Source organism: Manis javanica, chromosome 4, assembly GCF_040802235.1.
Source record: "Manis javanica isolate MJ-LG chromosome 4, MJ_LKY, whole genome shotgun sequence".
NCBI lineage: Eukaryota > Metazoa > Chordata > Mammalia > Pholidota > Manidae > Manis > Manis javanica.
The window spans coordinates 140,075,586-140,082,741 of NC_133159.1; positions in this window are offsets into that span (position 1 = coordinate 140,075,586).

Consider the following 7,156-nt stretch of genomic DNA (forward strand, 5'->3'; position numbering starts at 1 on the left):
GGATGGGGAGCATCGTGGGAGGGGACCTGGCCTCAGTCCTGCATGGGGGCCCCCTTGGCACTTCTCCCACCCAGGGGGTAGGTAGTGGCCAGGAACCCCTGCCAAGGCCAATCGGAGTGGGCGCAGCCACCCAGGAAAGCAGCACTGACATCACCGAGCCCGGCTAATTGGGATCTGCCAGTCCCTGCGTGTCTTTGGGAAAACCAGCCTCTCCATTCCCAGAGCACTCCCTGGGCATTTGCATAAAACCCTCTGCCCCTGCCAGTTCTTCACAGACCCTTCCTCTGGCTGGAAAAACCAGTCCCACCAGGGGCGGCAGGCTGACCCATGCTAGGTACCCAGAAAGATGGACCCTCACCCCAAAAGGCAGCCTGCAGCAAGAAAGATGCAGGTGAGACTCACAGGAACAGGCTCAAAAGTGGCATGGCCTCCAGGGTCCAGGACCAGACAATGCCCTGGATCGTTCTGCTCCCCCATTCTGACTCCCACCTTCATGAATGCCAGAGTTTTCATTTATCAGGCCAGGTGGAGGGAGGCCGTGGAGAATGATGATACCACACCTGTCATGCATTCTGGGAGCAGCTTCCTGGCTGGAAGTTCATTGTTGTATCAGTCCTGTCTTCTCACTGGGTCCGGTGGTACGTAAGCCTCAAGTTCATCCAGGTGGATTTTTCCAAGAAGAGTCGCCAAGTTCACACCTGCTGAGGCGGGAGAAAAAAGATATTTGCCATTACTCTCATGCTCAGTAAGAAAGGGGGCTGAGTTGTGAGGAGAGAAAACCACAAAGGATTTAATTCTGGATTCCCCCTGGGCTGGGCCTTCACTCAGTTCTCCCAGAGCAGGGGGCTCGATGGGGGTGGGAGGGGGCTGCTGCATGGAGAGAACACGGCTGTCCTCAGGGGACAGGGTATCCTGACGGGACATGCCAGACAGCCAGCAGACTGAGGAGTGTCAGACAAGTGGCTCTGCCCCCACCCCAGCCCCCCAACTGGCATTCCTCACTCATGAAGCACAGTCATAAATCACAGCTCCCACCCAGACCCATACTAGGACCCCCCAAGGCCCTAGGTGACAGAATTTAGGGGTGGGTCAGGCCCAGAATGTGCGACTCCTCCAGTGGTTTACCTGCAATGCAGTGGGCTCCTGAGTTGCAGCCCAACCCCGTCCTCAAGGAGGACCCGCTGCTCCTGTCCTCTCCTAGCCCCTGGTTGGGTACCCACAGTCCAGCCCTGGCTGGGAAAGAGGTAGGTGTGCTTCTCAGGGGCACATGCCCCTGCCCACTCTTTTCAGCTCCCCTTCACTCCTCCCCACTTCCTCCCAGTCCTGCTCAGAGAAGGCCAGATGTGGACTGAGGTCCCACAGCCATCCCAGAGGATGAGGACTGGGCTGGCCCTGCCTTCTGGGGGGAAGAGGTGGATGAAAACTAGCTTGAGGGTTGAAGGATTAGTTGTGGTGGGTGCCCTGGCAGAGCTCAGAGGACAGACCTCCTCCAAGTGCTCAGAAACCATCCTCCTCACAAGGCAGAAGGGTGGATTGGAGGCAGGTGGCACCTGCTGGTCTAATCACTGTCATTAGCAGGGCAATAAAGTGGCACAGACTGAGCCAGTCTTTGAAGGAAGGGCCTGTAAGCCCAGGTCAGGTTTGTGCAGGCAGCTAGCTGCTCAGCCTGTCCTGCACACACTCCAGACTGTGGCAGGTGGATGGGGTCTGTGCCCTCCTTGCCTGGGCACCCTCATGCCTTCCCCCACAGCTCCCGGGAAAGTAACAAGGACCTCTGGGTGTCTCTCACCTGAATTTGCACAGTGCCAGGACTCAAGATGTCTATGGTAGTGAGCTCCCCATTACTAGAGAGAATTGATGCGGCCAGAAATGACATGGGATAGTCTTACCTGGGGCAGCTGTGTCCCTGGTTTCCTAGCACAAGGCCTGGCACAGGGATTGTTGTAAGAATGAATGAATCAGAAGCATGGGTGTGGGAGGGCTTCTTGCTCCTGTAAGGGGAAGTTAGACAAACTGCCCTCAAAGCCCCTTTCCAAGATGCTGTGCGTGGGTGCTGTGTGACCTTGAACCAATGTCACCTTTAGGCCCTGCAGATAGGCTCAGATTTCTGAGTCAACTCCTACTGTTTTCTCCTGCCCCTGCCCACTAGGGACCCAGGAGGGTCCTGTGTGCCTCCTCACTCCTCCTGCTGGCCTGCCCCAGCCCTAGAGGCAACTGTGGCAGCCAGAGGGCCCAGGAAAGAGCTATCAAGCCAAATTTTTCAAGGAGAAACCTAGCAGGGTGGAAAATGAGTGCTCATTAGGGAGACAGATGGTAGGAGCGGGGTTGTTGATCCCACTCCTGGAGCTCCTCCTGCTTTGCATGTTAAGGTCATGGTCTGCCCTAGGGGTTAGGGGCCCCAACTCCAGAGCAGGCCCTGGGGGCTCAGGCTATAACTCCCCTGTCTCCCCCAGAGTCTCAGAGGAAGGCTGCTTCCTGAAGAGGGAGGGGTGAGCTCTGTGGGAGGAAGCTCGGTGCAGCCAGGGGGTGCGTGGCGAAGGGGAGAGCAGGACTCAGGTGGGTGAAGTTCTGGTAAGTGCCAGCCTGGAGAGGGTGCCCATTGTGGCCTTCCCCCAGTCTGGGCCCCATTAGTCATGATCAGCAGAGCCTTGAGGTTTTACTAGGAGTAAAGAGTCTGAGAGCCTTAAAAGGGGTGAGCCCTTAACCTCAGGGAGGGGGGAGGGGGGAAGGGAGAGGAGGGGACGAGGAGCAGGTGGGGGAGGGTTGGAGCCTGATTGGAAGACTGCGACAGGGATTCAGAACAGTTGCTCTTAAGGGTGGGGAGACCCACTGACACACACACAGAGCCACAGATTCTCGTGTACACACACCGCAGCTCATGGAGTCATGCACACACATGGATACCTGCATGCACACAGTTACATACACACACTCGTGTGTACAGTTACTCACAGGCACTCACAGTCCTTCAGGCACCCAGAGTCATTCACAGAAACACGCACACAGAGAAGAGACATGGTCACAGACATTTGTACACACACACTCAGACACCCACATAAACATGGATACACGCAGTGTCAGACCTGAGTGTCCTCATAGGTACACACTGAGATCCAGATTCTGGCACGGACATGCCCAGCATCACGTTCTAGCTCCACAGACTTAATGCACACCCACAGGGGCACATGTGAGCGTGAGAATAAAAATGTCAGTACTTGCACACTCACACACAGGCACACGTATCACACATGTACTTACACAGACATGGGTGTGAAGGAACACACAAACACCGCCCCCCAGCACTGCTCCTCCCCGGCTCCATACCCATGCCACCCGAAGCAGGAGGGATTAAGATGAGACAGAAGCCTGCCCTCCCCACCCAGCAGGACTCTAGCAGTGTCCCTCCCTGCTGGACTCCCCCACCAAGCTCTCAGCTTGGAAACTCCCTGGATTTCCCAGAGGGTCAGCCAACCAGAACAGGCTCAGACCTCCCAGCCCAGTGCCCCCACCGCATGCTCTCCAAAGCTCTGGCCAGTGCTCCTGCATCACCCACAGCCAAGGAGCTGCCTGCTCTCCCCCGGAAATCCTGTCCCAGACCTCTCCAACCCTTCTCTGACATGGAGTGCTCAGGCCTCGGGGCCTCAGGGCAGCTGTGCTTGGGCCCCGCTCCTCTGAAGATGCTCTTACGTGTCTCCTGTGCCAATGGAGTGAAACCTGGAAGGCCTGGGAACAGTCCCAGTCTTGGGAACCCACTTTGGGGAGACAAGTCCAACTCATATGATCAGAGGTGAACAAAAGATGGCCAGGCCTGATGTGGGGTACCACAAGGAGGGCTCCCAAAGCTGGGAACATGTTCTTCCCTCTCCCTGGGTTCACCCGAGTCTTGAAACATGGCAGATATTGGCTCCAGGGGTTTCCATCCCCAGTTAGGGCTGCTACTGGTTCAAAACAGCCCAGCCCTAGGCAGAGCTCAACAGCAGACAGTGAACAGACCTCCAGTCTCCAGAGAGATAGAGCTTCCCCTGGCCCCAGTCTAACACCCAGCTAGAGCCCAGCTCAGCTATATCTGCAAGCCCAATGTTCACCCCAAGATTGAATGCTGGAATGTGTGGGACCAAACCTCCAGATAAAAGTCCTTTCCAAGGGGTGCAGAGGCAACCCTGCAGCAGCTAGACTTGAAGCTAGACACCAGGACAAACTTTCTGGGTCTAGGGGAGAACTCTGAAGGGTTGGTGTGATGAGCGAAGGAGAGGCTGGTCCCTTCTGGAGGCAGAGAATGAGAAGAAAGACCTCATAAATCCCCTGTCAGTCCAATGTCTCTGGAATTCCCAAGGCTCCTGCTTCAACGCCGGGACTCAATGTAATGAGGAAGTAGTACTTCCCAAAGGAAAGAGGGAGCCAGAGCCTGCACCCATTCCTGGGGCAGAGGTGGGTTCTGCCTCAGAAGAGAAGTTCATCTCACTCAACAGAGGCAGAGTCCCACTGTGGGAAGGTGAAAACCAGTCTCTCCTGTCATTCCAGCAGACCCTTGGCCCCTGAAATAATTTGCATTTTCTTTGTTTTTAATGAAGTTGAAAATGTTTTCATTTGTTTATTGGCCATTTGTATTTTATCTGTGAATTACTTATTCCCATCCTTTGCCTATTTTTCTATCATAATTTTTTTCTTATTTATTTAGAGGAGCTCTTTATATATGTGCATATTAGTCCTTTGTTAAATATGCTGCAACACTTTCTTACAGGCTCTTTTTTTGTCTTTTATCTTTGTTTATGGTATATTTCACCCTAATGACATCTACATTTTTAGTTAGTCAAATTTGTCAACATAGTTCTTTCATGGCTTCTGGATTTGATTTCATGCTTTAATAATGCCTAATGCATTCTCTGCGATTATAAAAATATCTCCTACACTTCCTCTATTTATTTGTACCATTTTCATTTTACATTAGATCTTTAAGCCATCTGGATTTTTTAATGTATAGTGTGAAGTAGGATTTAAATTCATTTCTTTCATATGGAAAGCCCATTATCCCAAGTCCATTACTGAATTTTTTACACTTTCCTGAAAGTTTATGACATCTTATTATCATATACCCAGTTCTCACAAATAACCCCAGTTTGTTCTGGACTCTGTTATCTCCATTATTTTATTTGTTGATTTGCACCAAAACCACACTGTTTTAACTGCAGATGCCTTACTGAACATTTTGAAATCTGGTAGGGCAATTTCCTTCTATTGTTCTTCTTTTTCAAAAAGTTCTAAGCTATTCTCATGTATTTACTCTTACCTAAACTTTAGAATCAACTTTTCAAGTTTGGGCAGTGGGAATTAGGCATTAGGTTTGAATTACATTCAGTTTATAGATTATTTAGGGCAGAAGTGACATCTTTACAATATAATACTGAGCTTTCCAATTCAAGAATATAATGTGCCTTTACAATTTTTCAGGCCTTATTTTATGTCTGTCAGTCAAGTTCTGTTGTTTTCCTCATGTAGATTTTATGCATTTTTTATAAGTTTATTTCTGGATATTTTGTAATATTGTTGGTATTGTGAAGTGGATCTTTTGTTAACTTATAGTTTCCAATTAGTTGTTTTAATCGTATAGAAATTGTTTTGATTTTTCTATACTTAACACATGTTTTGCTACCTTACTAAATTTTCTCATAAATGATGTGATTGTTTACTTAGGAAACTGAAGAGAATCAACTGGAAAACCATTAAAACTAATAATTCTTGAAGATCTTGCCTCTTTTCTTCTCGTATTATGTCCCTTATTTCTTTTTCTTATCTTATTGCATTGGTTGGGGCCTTCAGAAAAAAAGTTGATTAATAGCAATGATAGCAGCCTCCACTTTACAACTTGCATAATTCTCTGTGCCTAGAAATGCATGTGAAATAACAATTAGCCCTGTATATGTCAGATAGGAGCAATTAGCAAACACACCAGAAGGTCCTGACAGCTGCCCTTTCATTGTGAAACTCCACTGATTATTAAGTTAAGGGAGCAGGCTTTGATTACTAGTGTGAACCCCAGAGAAATGTATTGAGTTAGGGCCCCTGTTCTAGCTCCAGAACATAATTCCTATACATAAGTGGGCAAGCCAGCACATTCTCATTTCCCACCCAGAACAACTGAGTTTTGTGAAAAGAAAGGGGGCACATGTTTATTGAGCATCTACTATATACTAGGGATTGTGCTAGGAACTTTAAACACAATCTTATTTAATCCTCACCAGCTCTATGGGTGAATATTATTCCCTCATTAACAAATAAGAAAACTATGAGGCTAAAGTGTTAAGTATGGAAGATGACACAACTAACCATCACTCACATATGGGTTCATTGTTATCTGCCTCAGCATCCTGTCTTCTGAAATGGATATTCCATGCCTAGACCATGAAGTCTCCAAATGTTTTAGTCTACTACATATTGGTGCCAGAGGACCACCACCATCCCTCAGCCAAGGTTGACATTGCCTCCCTCCTTGGAATGAGACAGAGTAAGTCAGGAGGAGCTGACCTGTCCACACTCTCAGGCCAAAAGCTAAATCCCAGGCCTTGCTGGGCAGCAGATCTACCACTAGGTCCCTGGAGTCTTTGCTTCAGGAAAAGATACAAGTGGGCTTAGAAGCCAGGACAAGCTGGGGAGAGGGAGGAGGGACAGGAGAAGGGGTGGGGCAAAGAAGATGAAAAAGGAAGCAATGAGAAGGAGGTGGGGGCAGAGGCTGGGGGCAGAAGCAGGGAGGGCTGCCAGGGAGCTAGGGACAGGCGCCTGGCCTGGGTTCAGGTTGGAACAGTGGGGAACAATTCCCAGGGTGCATCAGGCACTCCACTCTCAGTGTGGACTCTGAGGGGCCAGGAGGGCCACCGCCACATGGGTCTTTGTTTGCATCTTCCAGACTGTAAAGAGTGGCCGTAGGATCACAACACAGAGCCAGAGGTACTCCATCTCCACCTGCTGAGACACACATACACACATAGGGCAGGATTGCTGGCCCCAAACACAGATGTCTGCGAACACATGAGGGTGTAAACACACAGATGACACACAGGACACAGGCATAGGCCTGCATGCAGGGACACAGACCCACACACAGATATGGAGAATGACACAGATGCAGATACACACCAACCCAGGAAACAAATATACAGAC